This window comes from Ornithodoros turicata, chromosome 9, assembly GCF_037126465.1.
Source record: "Ornithodoros turicata isolate Travis chromosome 9, ASM3712646v1, whole genome shotgun sequence".
Classification (NCBI taxonomy): domain Eukaryota; kingdom Metazoa; phylum Arthropoda; class Arachnida; order Ixodida; family Argasidae; genus Ornithodoros; species Ornithodoros turicata.
This window is the reverse complement of record NC_088209.1, coordinates 25,430,770-25,452,020: the sequence shown is the minus strand read 5'-3', so window position 1 is coordinate 25,452,020 and position 21,251 is coordinate 25,430,770. Positions and strand designations below refer to the sequence as shown.

Here is a 21,251-nt window from a genome sequence, read left to right as displayed (position 1 = left end):
TTTTTCTCTCTCTCTCTCTTCAACGCATAGACCAATCAGGACAATTCTCACGTGTAATAAAGCGGACATGCAGAGCCACCTATGAGTAAAATTGCAATCCCATGTAGCAACGCGTCTCTGAGACAGGCGGCGTCGAGCAAAAAATGTCGCGTCTTGCCCGTGTCTCATCGTGCCCCACCCTACCCTAAATCTTATAAAATAAATTGCCGCCGAGACTGGGCTTCAAATGCGGGCACTGGCTGCGCCGTCTGCATATTTTCCCAGGGTTTTCCGCAGACGGTTTAAGACAAATGTCGTTACAGTGCCCTGTGAAGTCGTCCCAGGACGCATGATACCCCCTCTGCGATAGTTGCGATGTCGCCCGCCTGAGTGTAGCCATCTACAGCAAGCAGTTCCACCTCGAATCTTTTACATGTGCACAAATGTCTTGGCATTTCTCGCACCCGTGTAGTCACAGTAAAGCTCCAACGACACCGACGTAACGCTAGAACGTCTGTAGCTCAAGTATATATATAGAGTTACAGCGTCACGTGACTTTGAGTTTAGCTACAGCCTCAAAAAGCAACGCCGCGCCACGGGCTGAGCAGGAAATCTCAACCCGCGAATAATACGTAAAATAAAACCGCGAGGTCTTTCTTCTCGCAAGCTGCCTCCTGAAATTTCCCCGTTCACAGAATGATGTATTGACGCCCAGCTACAATAGCATAGATAAACCTCCAAAAAGAATGCAGGCGAAGAAAAGTGAAAGCTCTTGCACTCGTGTGCAGTTCACAACCATCGATCAGTGGGAAAACTTGGTTAGCGCGAAAACGAGAAAAGTAGCTAGCTTTTCACGAAACCACGAATTTTCAATGGCGGGCTTCCAGACAGCACTTTCCATGGGGAAAATTGCGGACCGGGGCGCCGACCTTCTTGTCGATCTCAATTATCATACCCGTTGCACTCAGTTTATATGCTCTCTCGACAGCTTAAGTGAAGCGTGTGCAGACCGCCATCGTGTTCTGTTTACATGCTTTCGCGCAGACACGCTATAAAGTACGACGTGTCGCTAGCTCAGCTATTACTTTGCGAAATACTGTACTGAGTTTGTGCTTCAACAGCGCAGTCCCGGTCATGACCTTGCACATGCCTGACCAGTGATGTGAGATCGGTTCTTTAGTCGGGCAGTTCCTCGAGATCGACGGAAGCACTTACATTGCTTACTGCGTGCGATGTGTTGTCCTTTCTTGTACAGAAAACGGGGGATTCTACGGTTCTTACCGATTTTGATAACACTGCACATTAGCGGGTAGTTACCGGTGGTGTTCACCTGTACCTTCCCCTGCCTACTCAGTCATAATACATACATGGAGACCAAGATGCCTCTGCTGCAGCAGTCCTGCGGACAGTTAGAGTGGTGGTATAACCTGTGCCTTCTGCCGTTGAGCGTATAAGCATACTATGCCGTAGGCCCTGTGAGGACCAAGACGTCTCTGCTGCAGCACTCATGCACTCATAAGCGTCCTCGGTGGGAGTGCAGACGTGTGTCCTTGTCCGATACGCAAATATCCTTCGTCGATGCCCATGCAGCTAACGTTGATACTTTCTCTTTCAGGACCATATAATGTTGTCTCCAAGTGGCACATGCCGTAGCACATGACCTAGCTGTGCGTGCATGTGCGAGGCTTGACAGACACTGCGCCAACCGCATGAATATAACCATTACGTCCCTGTGAAACTGTCATCACCGAAGCGGACGCCCATTGACCATGTTTATGAATCATTGAGCAAGCGTGCAGTATACAGGAAACTACGCCACGGTTTATTCGACAAATAGTTTGCGTTCCTTTGTCGCGCGCATTGCATCGGATGCGCATCGGATGCGCCTGAACGATCTCCATGTTGACTGCGAAGCCAGCCTGGCGAACGCTTTCACCTTCACCCCTAAGAGTTCAATGCGAACATGCATTACGTACACGTGCTCCGTACGTACATTGTTGAGGGGTACACGAATGCATAATTAAATAGGCGTCGCACACACATACAAGAAGAGAGAGAGAGAGTAATAATATAACAACGATATCGATGCAGTTGTTTCTGCCTCCAGGTCGAATGGTAGAGTTGTCTGAACTGGCACCTACTCTTAACCCACTTTTCATGGAAATTGTTTGAGCAGCCTCATCTTCCAGCGTTATTCACAATGAACGAAGTGAGGTCTCCAGCTACGATGGGGAACGCTCACGCATTGCCTTCTGAGAACTTTTGCGCTTTGTCTCCCAGTCACCTTCCCTTTATATAGGGTGCCACATGGCGCAATTCTGCGCCCGTATATCGAGCTTTTTCTACTGAACCGCACTTGAATCTCTGTAAATATTGTCCTAGTGCATACGTAACGTGCACGTACTCCCTTGGGTCTTGCTCAACTGCGAAAATCGTCGGCTCCTTACCAGATTACACCAACTTATTTCGCGAGGGAAGCACATTACTACTACGACGAGCTCGGAAGCTCTAGAGGTCTTTCCGGTTTTTCGGCAAGCTAAATCGTAACGTGGAAACCGTCGGCTGGCGGCGAGGCACGCAAAGCGTAAGGGACAGTGCCTCCTTCTGGATATAATTCACGTGCTCAACGTGCATTCACTCAAATGAATCATGCAACAAGACGGTAGGGCTAAATATCATCAGAGACGGAATGGTTGGGGTGATTGCGCATGTAAAAAGATTAAAGAAACACTGCGGAAAACACATCGTGGCGTTTTCTTGCAGCAAAAAAAACAAGATCGTTTAATCTAATTTAGACGCTCAGTGCCTGCGCAGAGTCGATTAGGAAAACAATTACCTTCTATCGGATACTTCCACGTACAGTATTCATCCCGTTGCTCGAGGCACGAAATAGGAATTTTCAAAAAGCTCGTTTTATTAACGTGGTCAGTTAGTGGATCTTCGTCTGAGATTCATGACACGCAGCCCACACAGACTCGTCTCATAGGAGAACCCGCGTTCTTTCAGTGCTTTATAGCACACATCCTGCACTCTGCGGCAAGAGCAAAATACATTTGCGAGATGCAGTTTGTAAAGGGGAGCCTGAAGCATAAAAAGAATTCGAGTCGGCCCTCCGAGATCGTTCTCCTCATAGGAAACGTCAATTGGATCTCTCTCTCCCTCTCTCTGCATTCTGTGTACAAATGTATGTATTATGTGTGCGTATGTGTGCTATCTATTTTCTGAAGTTCTTGTGGTGGGGACTGAATTACAGAGCTTCCTCCCGCAGTCCCATTTATATATTTGCCTGTAATGCGTGCCTGTGAGTGAAACCAACTCTGAGAACATGCAAAGTCTGTAACGCGCCGTTTACCTCTTGCTGAAGCCTGATATGTGTTGTTATTTTTAAATATGCCCATAATATCATATTATCGTTAATCAAATAATCACACATCATCAATGGCTATGGGCTTTTTTCCGGCACTGTTTCCCCAATATTAGCTCTTGCAGCTTCAATTATCTCCGTGTTCCTCAGGACAACAGAAGTACATCAAATGTTAGATGTCTATAGCACCAAAGGCAGCGAAGCTGCAGCTACAACATCGCGGGAAAGTGCGAAGCGTTTCGTAAATTCGTTGCTTGTTTGTAAGAAGAAAAAAAGAGGATAAATTGAACTCTTCTCCCGACGTGCCCTGCTACCCTTAACAAATTCTCCCCCGCCCCCCCCCCCCCCCCCTTAAAAAAAAAGAAGAAAAGAAAACTACTTTTTCACTGCTTCTCAAGTGTTCTGCGCGCAAGTTCGCTATTCACAAGTTCGCTATTTACCATTCACATGTTCACTATTTAGAAGTTCACTATTGACATGTTCACTAGAAGTCCACGATTCACAATTATCCCAAGATCATGCACAGAAAAGCCCAGAAGTATATATTCATCCCACAGCTCTGAACAAATTTCATAAGTGCCACCAGGGCAGCATACCTCGTGCTCGATACCCAAAGTCTCAACACCTTCACTATATCGATGCCCCTGCTATCCAGTCGATCAAGGGTAGCTTTCAGTGTAGCTCTTTGTGATGCATACCTAGTGCAGTGCAAAATTATATGCGCACTATCATCCGCCATTGCACAAACCGAACAATATAATGAATGAGCCCTTCATACTTTATGGAGAAAATGGCGGCCATAAGGCACATTCACAGAGCGCGGTAACGTAGACGGAACACAGAACTTTAGATCCAGATCTATGCGATGTAGAAGCGACGAATCACTCTGCAGTTGTACCCATCGCCGTCTGCACATTTCCTCCGATAATCACCTTAATGAAGATGTAACGTCTGACTGACTTTGAGTATATCACGGGATGTATCGTTGAAGGTGTGCTATGTCCGCTAGTCCGTCTGCAGCTTAACTCCCTCCTATATACCCACAGGTCCAGGAATACCACTGTATATAGAGTTACTTCGTGGTCGGCGACTCTACATTTTCTTTTTTGTATTCATTGAGTATTTGGCGAACTGTTGGCGTCACACAGCCCTTTCGCAAGAATGAAAACATGGCTTGGAGTCCGGCTTTTGAATCGCTGTATACCACCCACCCGGCAGGTGACTGTTGTGCTGCTACGTACTAATGTATTGCCAGCTGGATGGCTACCATTTCTGCCGTATTTGAAGATGTTTTGCGCGACAGTCGTGCCATTCCCTCTTTCCTAGCTGATCTGTGCGTTTCGTAAGTTATAATCTTTTGTCACCCTCAGCATTAGGTAAAGAGCAAAATATGTAATCAACAAGGACCAGCGGCATGGCCGAGTGAGCGAAGGCGTCCCTCTCATTGGTGGTAACCAAGGTCGTGCTGAAGATTGGGACGTGGGTACCAATGCAAGGCAAGGTGGGTACCAAGGTGGGTACCAAGACTGACGGGTGTGGGAGGTGGTGGCGAATCCTACCACCGGCTGCGCTGTCTCAGGTTTTTCCAAGGTGTTCCGGACTTCCGGTACACTTCCCAGACCAAGTGTCGGCCCAGTTTCCCCCGAAATCGGCCCAAACGCACTAACCTCCTGTCTCACACTCTTTCCTGCTGTCCAATCTCCATCTGTACAGCGCTCATAGCCTCAGTTGCTTCGCTGTGCTAACACGGAATAAAAAATATCGACAAGGAGGTTGATTTTGCTGCTAATATACATTATCGATCGATATATGAAATAAAAGGTAATATATAGGTGCAACTCAATGCTTCGTGAGATCAGCGAACATACGCGTACTGCATCTCGTTTTGCCGTGCTACCACAAAGTATCCTTTAGCTTGTATCAGTATTAAACATTAACATTAAACATAAACATTAAACATTAGCTTGTACATGTGAATAAAATGTGCGCATTATTGTTGCAAGGTACGAAGGGTACCGACAATAAATAAGTGGGGACGAGACACGAACCCAGATTCGAGAGCTCCTGCTGTTCAACACTGTCGGGTCTCGAAAAGGTCCTTACAAATACATGTTTGATATTTCATTACGTTTTCAGAAGCTTCTTCTAATCATCGCTGATCTCGAAAGACACCATAACCAGCTCGGATACAGCGCGGATGGTTCTCGAATATGTAATCGATCGTCACATCAATATGCCATCTCTCACAGATATAGAGAGCTAGGGAAGTGGAAGCTGGTAAAAAATTCAGCCGTCGACAGCCACAAGAAACTGGTGTTTCTACTCGGCGAGATGCCGGGACGCTAACCATGAATACTTGATATCAACAACGCCCTAGAATAACAATGACACGTCACTTGTTACGTGTGCTCTGCTGTATACATGCATAAATATGCAACGACCAAGCTCTTTCGGAAAATGCTTTGCTTTCAACGATTTGGAGCAGTCAGACGGTTGTATTTCATACCCAACGAGTAGGGATGTACACGACTCCAGAGGAAAAGTGCAGCTGAATAAGTCATTCAAGCTGGCTATGTATATACGAGATGTTAGTGGAACGCCTCTCTAGACACTTTGGGAGGCCAATATGTATAGCTCCTCCTGCGATGCCGTTCTTTCCTGTTTGTTGTTTTCAGCTTGTAGTGCTTTCGTACGTCCGTTCTCTCTGGCATTGAATACGGAATGGAGTGGGGGCTTTTAGTTATTTTCGCTCGTTCTAGGGCATACGCAAAATATGCATGGTTGAACATGAAAATGTGACCTGCATATTTTCCTGGCACTATAGTCGTGTTTAAACTTAAGAAAGAAAATAAATCTAGTCCGCTAGCTCTCAAAATATTACTGCGCCGCAGATAGGATGGTTGGACACAGAGAGGTCACGCTCGCTCCTCCGCCACATAATGTAATCCATAGTCACTCTGCTTCCGCATTGGCCCTTAACCACATGACACTACTCTGCGAGGTGGCGCCGCAGTATTTCTCCTGGCACGCTATTATGCCTCCTTATCTCCAACAGCGTAGTTGACGGACAAGATTTCTTTTCCTTCTTAAGTTGAACACCAGTATAGGCTTAAAATGCGTACCAGGTTACAGGGTGAAACATGCAGAGTAGAAAATAAATAGGACGGCGCGTGATATCCATATCGCTGTCATCATCATGCTGTAAGCAACGTTTATGCCCACATTTGATGTAGGGTATCGCAACGCTCAGAGCATATAGTACAGGATGGTTACCTATATAAAAGTTTACCCATGCCGGCGCGCCGCACTCACCACTTACTCAATGCAGGTAGAAACGTCCCGTGTCCTCGTGGAACTCTAATGGTTACGTTTCAGCGTCGTAAATTTCAAACCAATTCAACATCGCAATCCAAAGCTGCAACCAAAAACATCCAAATCCCTATGTGAAAAAAAATCAAGATGGAACATGGAAGCCATTTTAGGGAACTTTTATAGGTAGCAACCCTGCAGTATAAAGGAACTAGAGGGACCATAGGAAACTATAGTGTTGTTTTACTCCACGTTCATCACTGACAATAACGCCCAAACTCCGACGCGGATTTGTTTAGTAGTTCTTGTGCAGTTTGGTGCAACGCATGGCAAGAGCAGACGACGGGTATTGAGAGTATTCCGGAATTCCGTCTCTGGAAATGGGAGAAAACGTCACTGGGACAAGGCCAATCAGTGAGCGCTCCTTGGCGCGGACAAGTCCAAATCACTCCAATCATGGAGCGGACTCCAGTCAGGGAGTGACTGGAGCGCCCTTGGCGACCGACCGGCGGCGTCTGCTGGTCTGGTGGTGCGGGGAGTCTGTGATCGGCTTGTGGAATGTTGTTTCTGGTCAGCGTCGGACGCATTCGTACAGTTGGGAGCTCAACACCTCCGCGTAAGCGAAAGTGGGTGGAGCTCCAGGTATGCGCAGGTCCCATTAATGGCTGGACACCCTTTTTTATACACGGCTTTGGTAAGTGTGATACGATACCGCCCTGTGCACAGGGCACTTGGCTGTTGTGTTTAATGTAAAACGTGGATTTCAAAGGAAAAATGGGAAAACTGAAACGAACACCTTTGCGGAGACCAATGGAAGGCAGTCACGTCTTGTGCCATGGCGTGCCTGTACTGCACTAACTGTTTTTCCTTTCTTCTTTCCTCACTTTTCCTCTTTCTTTCTTTTTTGTTGTTGTTGTTTATTTTGAGTTTTTCTTTTTTGGAATAATAAGCCGGCATTCGCCTAGCTGACATTTCCATACTTTTTCCTTTCTTTTCATTATATTAAACATATCCCCCCACCCCGTCACGCATTGTCGCGCCGTAGCGGACGAATCGCGTTCCTTTTGTATTGCTGTCAAGGTAACTGCATGTTTCACTGCGCGAGGAGAAACTTTTGCACTCTGGTGCCACTTTGGTGACTTGTCGACCTTGACATTTAGTACCGCACCTTACCATACAAAGTATTTTGCGCACGTCCAAGGCAACCTCTTCCTCGTCCTCCTTGCCTCGGTCTGACTGAGACTCCAAAGCACAGAACGTTCAGACGAAGGTAAAAAAAGGTGGCCAGAAATAGAACTTCCCATGGCTGTTACCGCCCTTATACTCTGTATTGCTTCATCTCGCGTTCGTAATTACCGTTCTGTTTGCGTTGGTCCATTTCTTTAGCTATATGCCCTCAGAAGCTCCAGACTCTGGTTGCCAGACCATGAAAGAAGAAAGGAGGCATGTCCAGAGGCGTGTTCCTCTCATATTGGCAATAGTCCGTATAGTCATCGACTTGTCTTTTCAGTGCTCATCTCAATGACTTGGACAGGAGCTTGTCAAGAGCTCTTTTCATCAGTCCAGTACCTAATATGTGGGCGTGTGTGCAGTTATCATCGAACTCAATAGATTCTCCCTGGAAACAGTGCCCGCGGGCAGATTAACGTGTCGGACGTCAGAGCTCATCGCGCCACGCGGAAGTCAGTGGGTCCGGCACAGTTCTACGCGGTAGAAACCGGATTTGATTTTCGGTCTCAGTCTGCGTAGATGGGCTGTTGTTTATACGAGTACGTGACCTAGATACGTCACAAAAGCTAAGGAGGTGGTACGCCTCGGACTTGTTCGCACCTTTCTCTACTAGTGCGGTGCCACCTAGGGCTTCTCCAGACGTGGTCTTGAGTGACGTATAGCACACCCCAAGAAAGAAAAAAAAAGAATACTTTTCATCGTTTTGGGGGTTATACTTCGGGACGGGTAACGACCACAGGTCAACTCCCACAAATGTAAAGATGTCTGTGATTGGCCTAGGCAGGCGCATGACGCCCCCGACTCACAACGCAGTGCTGCTCGCGTGCTTCGAACTGCTGCTCGTAAATTGATCATGTTGCGAAAGCACTCATCGGAGCCAACGTACATAGAGCCCATTTGCATGCTTTTATAGCACACACGTAAAAGGTTCACATTAGCGAAACATGTGAGCAGACTTCCCCGCGTCTGCCTGGCTCCCGTCACTTTCATCCGTGCACTCTCTCAATGTGCGGACTTCATTCTCCGCTGGCGGAGATACATCTCTGCGTCTGTAGTTCTTGGGTTGTCTTGGAGACACATTGTCACAACCATTATCCCTTTCGGGACTAAATACACAAAGCATATGCTATGTTTAGGGGCCATTTGCAGTGTTGGGGAATGAATTTCCGGGTCGTGGGATAAATGGGGAGTAATTGCAATCTAGCAGACTAGAAGCCGTAATTGTTCCCAAATTTATTCCTTTTCTTGTTTTCTTAGAGGGTAGCTTGTTAAGACTTGCATGATACGGAAGGACATTGGGTGCTTGGGAGGTTCAGCGTCTGGATGTGCACGTCTAGCATCGAGGTATAGTCAAATAATGAAACAGTATACTTCTCGCATGCTTGCTCACTGCAGGGTTTACTATCAACAATTAATGTTAGAAAAGATGTCTCGATACTTACTCCCTACTTCCTGAACATCTGTCCAAGGTGCGGCGACTAGTTTCAGCAACAGCGTAAAACAGAAAAGGAAGGCGGAGGGGGAGCTTGGACGAAGGCACATTAGCGAAATGGCAACTAGCGACAGTAAAGATTTCAATGAAACAAGGAAATTATAACGCTAAGCCTCTTCTATAATTCGATTTTTTTCCGTTATGATTAAGTTTTCCCATTATGCAGGCAACCAAGGGAATATTTTTTTATTCTTTTCTGTCTTCTTTGCGTGCGTTTTCTTTCAAAGAGTAAAAGAAGGAAGGGAAAAGAGCGAAGGATAGTTGTATATTAAGAAGGATAAAAGACGGGTTACCCAAAAATAGTTAATAAACGTACGTTAATGCGCTTTGCATGCACGATTCCCAATGCAACCAAAATATGATATACGATGCAAACTAACAGGCAGATCGATAAAAAATAATGAACCCGCCCGCATCCTCCATACCATGTGCATCATTCAATATCTCCCGCTGCCAAGTAATATTAGCGTATCCGTGCCTAGCTCACTCTATTAACCATTTATGTGGCGTATATAGACGAAGGAGTACCTATATAAGCATATATCACGTTTGCAATTTTGGTTCCCACAGCAGAATATTTTGCTACTCATGAGGTATGCGTACTGGATCCCTCAACAAAATTATTATCGTATGTATGAAGGGCCCATGATAATATATGAAGAGCCTATATATACTTGGTCTGCATGGTTTAACCTCCGATGTATGTTCCGTCAAGAGCCTAGTATCCTGTATTCCTTATACGAATCTGCTGAGCATGAGAACCTGATATGGCCTACCGTCGTCGCCGAAGACTACATTATTGGCGCGTCCACGATTCGGTACCAGGCCAGCCGCTTTTTGATCGATATCGGAACACGCCGACCCACAGGGAAAACAAGGGGAAGAAAGATACGAAGAAGAAAACGAGAAAGTGAGTCATAAGGAATAACAAAAATTCGAAGATGAAGTAGCAACAAAAGATGATGAAGCCTCCATCTGTGCCAGTGAATCTTGCAAGAAACCGTTTCTTCTTGTTCGTGTGTTTGCTTGTACTCGCATTCGCCTACGAACGTTTGAGACGTTGAACAGTTTTTTGGTACTGGGTAAGCAAGGAAGTAGCCTGTTCACACTGCGCATGCGCTGTTCAATTGTCCTAAACACATTTTAAGGAAACTTCGGTGGCTACAATGAAAAGATAATGGAAAGATGGCTAAGAAGCAAGCGAGCTGGTGAAGTTGGTGCGCAATGTAAAACTCCGAGACTAGGGAGCACGAAGGGACAGCAAACACGAAGCTGGTAGGTAGCTACGTAGCTGGTATAGGTAGCTAGGTATGGTAACTACGTGCCAGGTACCTTCTCGTTTTAGAGGAGATGGAGTTCCTAACGCTGCATGTTTTGACCTCAAGGAGTGTGTGTTTTCCAGATGTTCGGCAAGCCGACTGACATATGCGCGTCTGTTTCAATTCACCCCAGAGTGCTGATCCCTGTGATACATCCGCTAGGTTATAATGCTCACAAGCACGACCATAACTGGTACTGTGCTGAATTATGCCGCCATTATCAAATTTTCAGTCCTTTGCGCTGGAATGCGAGTTTAGAACTGAATCAAGCTTTTGTGATGACGTCCGCGACAGCACCGAGGCACAACTTTTGGTTCGTCAAATCTAATCTAGTCGAATCGAATCGAATCGAATCGAATCGAAATCGGCATCAAGCTGCCAGCTAATCTGTGGAGTATGCGACAGGGCGTTGGACTTGCAAGAATTATTAGGGAGTTTTAGAATAGCGTTTGTTGAAACGCAAATAAAAACCGTAAACGCTATATCGGACGCAACGAGTCTGTCCGCACAATGCTTACAGAATAGCGTTTACGTGACGTAAGGCTTCTGGCTTGCGTTAGTCGCTTGCAACGCTATTACGGCTAGAAGTGTAGACTTAAAAAAGAATGGAAAATTAAAAACACAGAGGAAGTACTTTTTTTAAGGCAGCTTTGTTTTCCCTAATAAAAATATATGCAACCGCAAGACAGCTCCTGCCATGTTCAGAATGCTCACGCAGTTACTCGTCGGCGACGAGAACAACGCAGAGCCGCAAAGCCAACTTTGTGTGGCCCCGCAATTTCCAATATATAGCGAGCTTGCGCAAAACGCAAAAGCTGATTTTACGTTCTGGGCATGCGGAGTGGTGATTACGCTATTTCTCGCGCACCCAAAGCTTCTGAGCCCGCTATTCTAAAACTCCCTATTGTCACCGGAAACACACGCTCCCTTTAGGGACATCAAATGTTTGTTTTTGTTTTTTCGAAGCATGGTTACAAAGTACTTTTGTTTTTCTTTCTGAAACCAACGTGTTGAATAGCCCTTATGTCATCACTTAGCGTAGTGACCGCTTGCGTGAAAGCGTGTGTGACTCCGCCCTTTGAATGCGAACTTTTCCCTACGGGAGAAGGCGCATGACCAGTCGACGAGCAACGTAGCTTCCGCGAAATCTTCCGTCGACCACAATGTGAACTGTAGAAAGTACAGGATACCCATAGATTATCTTGACAGCAGTTTATGCATTTCTGGAAATGATTCTTTATGCCCGTTACAGTGCGATACTGCAATTCAATGTATACATTGTTACTCGTAACATATGGGATCCAGGGCCTCGTCAAGCCTTTGGCTCTCTGCCCAGGCTTTACCTCTCACCCTCGAGTGTCAAATAAAGCTTCTCTTTATTAATGCTATCATCTAGTTGGGCAATTGCTGATGGCTACAGTGTATAGTTTGCCGCCTATAGTTCCCACCTTTTTGCACTAAAAATTCCGCAGGGGATACCGCCCAAAAACATTGCCCTGGTCGTTTTAAAAGGATATACAACCACCTCGGACACCTAAAAGCTAAAACATTCTGCTTCATATAACGGGCTTTTACATGTACTAATCGTTTTCTTCTTTCATTCAATCCAGTACAATCCAATCGCCCTTGCGTCGTCCAATGTCAGGGAAAACTGCAAAAAGAACATACCCTGTTCTACCCACAACAATAATCTGATCTGCAACAATAAAATGAGCACGTCGCGATACTTCAAGAAGAGAAACACATAGAGCATAAAAAACATGTATTCTAACGACCTGCTCCTCTGTTTGTGTTCGTCGAGGACGGAGTAACCTACAAATTACTTTTGATTTGCTCCGCTGCCAATGATGCCTCGTCGAGAGAAGACGAAGGCAAAAAAAAAAAAAAAGAAACGAAGAAAACGAGACTCGCAGATGCCTTCTGCAGGATAGGCGAGCGACTGCCTGCCCCCCCCCCCCCCGCTCCCCCCTTGACAGTTTCCCTATTCAGGTAGATCGCGCCGTTCCGAAATCAATTGAACTGCAATTCGACGAAACGAACCGTTACAAACGCGCCCCGTCTGTGTCGCCGGAGATGTTTACTCGCCGAAAACGACGTAAGCTCAATCAATGGTTCCAATGGCATGATGCTATCTAAACAGAGCGGGGGAGACAAGCGGACGTCGTGTGTTCGAAGAAGATACCGCTCGAGGTATATGGAGGCTCATCTGATTCGCTGTGCATGGTATACCGTTCGATTTCTTTCAGCAGAACATCACGCAGTGCTCGATAGAATCACAAAACTTGAATTATCTGGAGGGGTTCCTTTGGTAAACTTTGGTAAACTAAGGGTAAACTTTGTAGAGGGAAGTTTGGTTAGGTACCGGATGTATACTGCTTATGCATAAGCTGGTTGATGACTTCACCACTATTGACACTGCTAAACTAGAGAGATTGTTAACGCCATAGACAATTTTTAATAGACTGTTTACGTTTTTTTGCATTATTTGAAGTTCATGTGATTTTTATTGATTTCTATATTGGTGACTATGCCCTCCAAAGTATTATTTCGTACAATGTTTCGTTAAGAGAGCGCAACACAGGTTATCCTAACGATCTCTCCCCGAGGTTGTAATTTCAAGGAAATACAAAGTGTGCCGTATTGTAAAATTTGAAATCGAAACGAAAACACAGCTACTTTCTTCTCCTGTGGCTACAGTACTTGTGCAATGCATGACGCCTTCTTAGTTGAAGATTTACATGCGCAATGAATGAGAGGGAAAGGCGGGAGATCTTAGCAGAACTTATCTAAGCACGGTGTCTTCCCTTCCTGTGGATTACTGGGGCATATATAACAGATACTTATAGGAAACCGTTGATAACGTGGTTTGCGTCGAACCGTGTCAACCGGAACCAATCAGTGGATAAGACTCTGAGACGTTACACAACTGTGATTAGCTCCGATATAGGCACGATAACCTTACCACCGGTGTGCTAAACCTGCCTAATGTCTCTCGCAGACGTGGGGCACGGACGTCAATTTAATCTGCACGTCGTTGAAATCGCTGTTGCTGTGAAGAAACGAAAAGCGCCACACAAATACCTGGCTGAACCAAACGAATAACTGAGCGGCGACGCGAGCGTTGTTCTACATCTTTCTTTTTTAATCATTTACCCTGTTCAAACTTTTGTTGTGCTTATGCTCATGTCCCGATTAAGCGGCTTTCGCATATTTTCATGAAGAGTGCTTATACTGTCTGATTTGCATTGCGAAAAACGCGCATCCGAATTAGCGCAGACTGGATGATTATGAATTGGAATTAAACCACTCATGGGTCCTATCGAAACTGTGAGGACTTATATACTGTGTTCCTCTTCAAAAGATAAACGCGCTTTTATACGTTTGGATGTTACACGTCACATTGCGCAATACTGCGTATTGCTGCATATTGTTGTGTTAGTTAAAAGCAAAGTGTAATCGGGGCAGTTACTCGTGTAATTAGATAATTATGTTAATAAAATGTTCTGAACAGCAAGCTAATACAATTCACTACTCAACCTAAATATAGTTACATGCTGCTTAGAGTGCTTATTGTAAGAAGGTCAAGGTATTTCACTGTTGATCAAGAGATAAGCTGAAAGTTTTACTTGCTTATTTTAAAAGATATCTCTAATTCCGAAGACAAAAGGCACGCCGGCAGCACAACAAGTCAAGACTGACCAAAAAAGATTAAAAACAATTAAACAGATGACGTTTCGTGGCCCATACGGTACCCATAATCAGAAATGAAAAAGCCTAGCTGACAATAGCGTGCTTCTTGTCTTCGGAATAAAAACCGGCCACCATCGGCGTATCGACCACTTGCAGTTATGAGATATCAGATAAGATAAGATAAGCTGGAAGCATAAGCTAAAGAATCAAGCTTCTAGTGGGGGTGCGGGAAGAACAAAGCTGAACTGACGCATTTCAATTTTGGCAGGTTCCTTAGCCTTTTTCGTGCTATTTATCCTTTAAAGTCACGGGGGCAAAGACAGAAACCGCGCGGCAAAAATGAATAAGTAAATAACCGTGCGCGCGTGCATACCGAAGAGACCACATTCGTACCGCTTCAGCACTTCCTGCGGCAAAGATGACAGAGAAGAAGCGAGCATGCATACGCATCGCCCTGTTTTTGTGGGCACAGTGTGCAAATGCCTGCAGTGAAGGAAAACGGCTGAGGCGGCAGAATACAAAACTGGGAAGAATGCCACGGTAAAACGGCGAATTGCGCGTATTCTCTAAGGAAGGCCCGTTTGGGGCTGGGGGCTTTCTACGGAACGACATCTTTCAGGTAGTGCGTTGTCGACGAGGGGATGTGAAGCCTACGGCATACCCTTGACCATGCGCGCTTGACATCCATTCATCTGTATGGTTGATCGGTGGCTCGGTTGTGGTCACGTGTTACCAGGATTGTTTGGATTTAATCCACATGGATTTTATCCGGATTTTTTTATAGATTTTGTCCAGATTTGATGTGAGGGACAATCTCAATTAAACGTCACACGGAAAACTCCCGGTTTATTTTATGGTAGCGTTGGCTGTTTGCAAAAGCCCAGGTACGCGCAACGTTAACTTTTAACTTTCTTAACTTATAACTTTTCAGATTTAACTTTTGTCCTGCTCTCTTCTACTTCTGCCCATTCAGAGAAAGGGTTTCTTCCGCTTCCTGGAGGCGCTGTAACTGAAGTACGACAGCTAATCCATGCGTGTAGGATCTACACCACTGAACCACGCGTGCATGAACTCCACTTTTCGGAAAACAGTAGAAACTGATACAATGCTGTTAGGACACGCAGTTCCATAATCCAAGACTATGAGAGATCAACCGAAATCAAGAACAGCAAAACACATTTGTTTTTACTCTGTGTCACATTTCTATAGGCTTGTATATATATTATCCAAAAATATCCGGGTTTTATCCAAAAAAAGGCCACTGGAGAGGATCTTTTTGAAAATATCCGGCCCTGCTTTTTTTCAACCCTGCTTCACCCAATTTCAACCCTGCTTGTTACCGAGCTGTTTTGCTGCCGATATGGTATGCAGATACAGTAAAGTGAAAATGCAGTGAAATTCGAAAAGTTGTGTGTATTCGAATGACAGCTAGGTACCATACGCTCTTAAACTGACATTAATTGCTCGTGAAAATAACGGCATCGTGGGACAAACTCGACTCATATCAGACGCACAGAATACAGCGAGCTCTGTATTCTATAGCGCTCTATAGAGTTTCAAGAAATGGAACGCAAAGGAAAAGGAAATAGATTGCTTTCTCAGAAAGCATTTGTGATGCTCATAAAACTGACAATAAACATGGAGGAGAAATAAAACTGCTACTTTATAGAGCGTTTCTTAAATAAGGACAATATTTTTTTAAAAACAAAAATATATATTGTGAGCCATAAATACCGCACTACACATGGGTCTGATGAAACAGAAAAACTGTAACCGACGGCATACAAACATTACGTTACACGCGAGCACGAAATGAACACATACACTCGCTGAAGGAAAAACCATAAAAAAGTAAAGCGTGCCAGGACCAAGTAAACCATTATCCGCTAATAAGGCTCTGCGCCAGTCAGTGCTCCTGCCCGCTAATAACGCAGATTTATTACGGCTCGACAGTGAGAGCCCAGCAAAGGGTTGAAATACACAAAAGGCAAAAGCAGGAGGAAAGACCTTGCCCAGAGTCTCCCACGCACAGCAATCATTTCAATTTACTCTTGTATTTCTAGCGCGTTCTTCCATAAGAAGAAAAACAGGCAGTTATGTGGTCACGGGTGGACTGCTTTACTGGTCTTACGTGAGTCCGAAAGAACGCGCCATTCGGGGAAAAATCTTTGCTGGGAGGCGACGAGGCGGGACGCCGGCTGAATGTAAAGTCGGCCTCTGCAATCACGGTGTCCTTGTTTTATTCAAGGTAACGACGGTAAGAACGCGTTCGGACACAACAATGAGGTCGTGATGCAGCATCTCTGTATCTTGGAAGCATCACTTTGTTTAGCAATCACCCGAAGATACGAACGTGGCATAATAAAAAGGTTCCCCCCTTTGGCTACGATCAGTTGTTAAGATGGCGAACAGCTCGCGTGGTCGCGGAAGATAGGGCTGCGATTTCGTTAGATAGCATGTGTGCAAAAAAAAAACAAAAAAAAGTGTTGTACAGCAGGGAAACAGAAGCCTGAAGCTCTTTGGCTGCACGTAAACTCGAATGTCAGCATAACAATAAAGGTTAAAGGCAGGCACACAAGACAAACACGACAGCTGCTACACTTCAGTTGAGAGTTGCAATTGTGTTGTCTCGTTGTTCGGTCCTGTCTGTTACGCTGCTTGCACAATCGGGCCGCCACACAAGCAGTGGACAGCTGTTTTGGCGTCATTGGGGAAGCTCCAGTCAGCAGTGCGGTGGGCACCGTTTGACGGCGTGACGTCCAGAAGGTCAAGGGAAACGTGATGTCCACTGCTGTCGAAGGTCCAATAACGCCGAAACAGCTGTCCAGTGCTGACATAGCAACGTTTGCGATACACGCTAAAACATATTGTATCAGGGGACTTGATAATGCGCTATGTGCCTTCACCACACTTTCCTGGTATGCCTGATAAAGCTACTAAAACGACTATACGGCCGCATCGACTCTAAAAGATATTGAAAGCGAATGCTATATGAATTCACAGAGTTCTCCCACGATATTAAAACACTTTCCTACTAAACGGATTCATTCGAGCATCGCTTAATTAAATTTTGTCGGGAAGGATGGAGCGGAATTCGTGCTCTGATACAGACACCCGTACCAGTTTACTAATGAAACGCTTTCTTTGTCGTCCTCTTGCGTGCGTACTTTCTTTGTGCCCATTGTGCGCGTTTCTTACGCACAGCGGTGGTAGTGCCGTTATTTCGCGAACCTGTTCTATGCACACTTGTGGCAAGCGGAAATCTACGGCAGAGTGCAGCGCGTGATTTGCTGTTGCACGGATTCCACTGTACACTGCAGTATACTTTGTGGGCGAAGTCGTGCTTCATTCGGACAACAATAAAATGTGTGTTTTACTGTGTGGGGCGCACATCGTGCAATAAACGTACGATGTCCGTACGGGAGTAATAAAGTGCGCGAAGGACATACTGTACAGGCGTGAGCGATACGCAAGTGGTGAATTGCTACGGAGCGCATTGGACACACGCGTCAAGAAGACCTTTTTGACGTCAACAAAGTACTCGGTGAATGGAGAGAAATGAGAAAAAAAAACATGAAGAGGTTAGTCCCGACCCAGTCAGAACTGGCTACTCCAAAACGCGTTTGTGGGTGAAAAAAAAAGAGACAGAGAAGAAGATGAGCTAGGAAAAGGGGAATAACAAACAAACAACAAAAAACAGGAAAGGAGTAGAGTGGGTGTAGCAGGATAAAGCATAAAGGAAAACGAGGGAGGGGGAAGAAACGAGGAGGGGGAAGCTGCCGGCTCAACGTATATAGTGTAGCGAAAGCATCTCCATGTCTGTCTCCTTTTTCCAACCCACACCAATGTGAATGATGAAATTGGCTATAATTGATCGGAACTTTTCTTTTCCAGTCCAATTGGAAACAAGCACTAGATTTTCTCCTTATTCCTCTTTCCTTCTTTTCTTTGTTTTGTTTGTTACTGTTGGAATTCACTATCAATTCCTGGATCCCTGGTGTAGGATTCCAGTGATTGCAATTGATAATTCATGACTTTACGTTGCAAGAGGACTACGATCACGGTTGAACATTTCGCTTCCAGTCTTTTATCTCCTCAATTTGCTTTCCATTTATCTAACCCCGACGAAAATGCAGTGATAACTGCGCGAAAGCCATACTTGGCGTTAGTCCTACTTCGACGTTGAAGGTCAGCAACGCAGAACGAAAGTGAAATCTTGATCCATCATTGAAGTGGATACTGGTTCCGTTAGGGTTCTGTCGCTATAGTACGCACGCTGCCAGCTCTCCCAGAGAATGCGTTATTACATCACACATTACTTCAATGCGATTATATCTAAACAGGAGGTGTTGTTGCGCTGGAAAACGCTTACGCGACGCCAAGCAGATCCGTTGTATAATGCAAGGCCAACAGGCGAAAATTATGGAATGTGCATAACGGGGCAACTTATTCGATACGCAAATACGCTTTCCCGGCTTAACCTAATTTGAGGTGGGCCATAATACCCGATTGCAGGGCTCTGTGTTCTCCGCTGAGATGGCTCAGATAACACTAATTTCGTAATATGTTAAAATGAAAGCTTTTATAACGCTCTCAACGTAACGTGAGTCGGAGTGGTGGCAATATGCTTGCACACCGCGACTGACGGACTTCGTCAAAAGAATTTCCAAATAGTTTAACTGTTGGATCCAAGCTTAACGACCTGTATAGTGCGGATGCCGCAGAAGTGACGGCTGTTCTGCTTCTGGGATGCGGTCTGACGTCCTTGTCAATGATGCGAGCTAGTACGGGTTGCAACCGCGCGCTCGGGCAGTGCTCTGCCTCACTAAGAGGTTGACTGCAGTGAAGCTCGCTTTACAGTCATGCGTCACGAAATTAGAGAAATCCTCCCATGCACCGAATAAATGTGCAGTGATGTACTGCAGGTACAGAAATGCCTCGAACAGTGTACTATGTACTGGGTGCACTCCGGTATAGGCTGGGCCACAGCAACACGGCGCTGTGTACAACTTGTGGTGTCCCGGCAGCAATCCGACACATTTTAGAAGACTGCAGCCAGTACGTATGCGAGCGACTTTAAATGTCAACTTGAAATGCTCGATCAGAGGCCATTCAACATCTGCAAAGTTCTCGGCCCATGGAGTAACCCTGGACATCAGTGCCGTGCACTTGGCGCTTTTCTTTCCTTTCTGAGGGCCACCGGCCTCCTTCACGAACTGTAGGGATTTCCTTCCCTCGTCATCCTCTCATATGAACCTCTTTGAAATGGGGTAGGGTCCTCCACTCAACGCAGGGAAACATCCCACATCATCATCATCCATTCATCTATGTTGTTGTAGTAAGTGGTGACAGAACATCGCTACTTGCTCTTATGGGTATGTGTAGAGCCTGACACGTAGGACACGGCTTTTACACCGAGTAACTTCTGCTCGTTTACTTCCATTGTGGAACTCGGCGAGAGTACATTGCGCTTCGTTGAAACTTAGTCGAACATCACGCCATTAAATTTCTGCAGCAATGTCAGTGCATCCATAATGTCTACACATGCGACGCTTCCGAAATGTGTCTTCGTGTTAGCGCTCTTTGCAATGGCCGCAATTGGACATCGTTTATGTCTTGATATATTGATTGATTGAAAAAATAAAATATCGAAATGGACAAGGTACTCCAGTGCACGTAAATATCGACTCAAGAATTGACTTCCGACTGGCTCTCAATGTTTTACAGCTGCGTCATTAATATCCATACACGTTCTTCGGGTTTTGCTAAATCATCGTGTCTGTATTTTCTTTCTAACCTAAGCGCAACTGCAGCCCTGCGAGTGTTCTGTATTCGAAATTCGGTCTCTTCGGTAAGGACCCCGATTGTGACCATCACTTCAGACCTTTGCGGGTGAGTGAACACATAAAAGCTGATCAGGCGAGTACTCAAGGCCAAAACGAACCGTATGAACTGGATACGAAGGACCAGACCCCGCCGTGTGACATTCACCATAATATTGTTTTCTTCGCCACTTCGAAACTCACCTTTCACTGAAACCGTAGCTGCGCAGCACAACTCCCGCGACACTTAATCCAGCTTTATCTGCCGCCAAAAAAAGGTAGGTCTTAATCCAAACTCAGCTCACACCACCACCCACAAGTATCCGATGTTCGCACAAAATTCACACCAATTCACCACGACAACACGAGACACCATCCACGAAGCACGTTGTTTCGTTGTGTGAATCCGGAGTGGTCGCTCGACGGAGCCTGCAGTGGGAGAAAACGGGCCACTTTCCTGTCACGGAGTGATGAGGCGATATCTTGAATTCCGACGTGGACGTTTCTCGGCCCTTCAACACAGCAGACCCAGTGGCACCACCTGATTCGACGGGAGCCCGAAGCGCGACTGGCCTCAATCTACTCCTGCGCGTGGATGGAGGGATCAAGGTGGAGAGGAGGAGACTGATGGAGCGAGGAGGGAATAGCGGTATTCCTTACGGGACCACGCGTTGGATCACCCCTCTCCTTCTCTGCGCAGCAAGAGAGTCGCTCTGGCGGGGGGCAACGTTTTCTACATGGAACCCGTAAAAAAAGAACACAACGGGAGAAAAATATTTAGATAAACAGGACCTGATAAAATATGTGGAACTGCGACGTTTTTGTTTTCTATGTGTCTAAAAGATCAGTATTTTTTTTTTTTTTTTGTATGTGAACAACAACAACAACAAACTTTATTTACATGACGATGAGTGGGGGAGTTTTATCGCCGGGGGCGATGAAACTAGCGCTCTACCCCATTGCTGGTGGTAATGTGGTGAAATATAATATTGAGTCGCCTCACGATCAGGACCGAAGTTGTGCATTGTCCAAAAACTTTACAAGTG

At 45.6% G+C, this 21,251-nt stretch overlaps 1 protein-coding gene across 1 annotated transcript in view; it reads right to left on the bottom strand.

Moving 5' to 3' along the window:
* The window catches only part of LOC135368450 (protocadherin Fat 3-like), a 213,163-nt gene extending 192,335 nt beyond the window's left edge, over positions 1-20,828 (bottom strand). Inside the window, exon 1 of the mRNA XM_064601731.1 lies at positions 20,410-20,828. The gene's annotated coding sequence lies outside the window, so the exon portion shown is untranslated. The remainder of the gene's footprint in view (positions 1-20,409) is intronic.
* Positions 20,829-21,251: the final 423 nt, after the last annotated feature.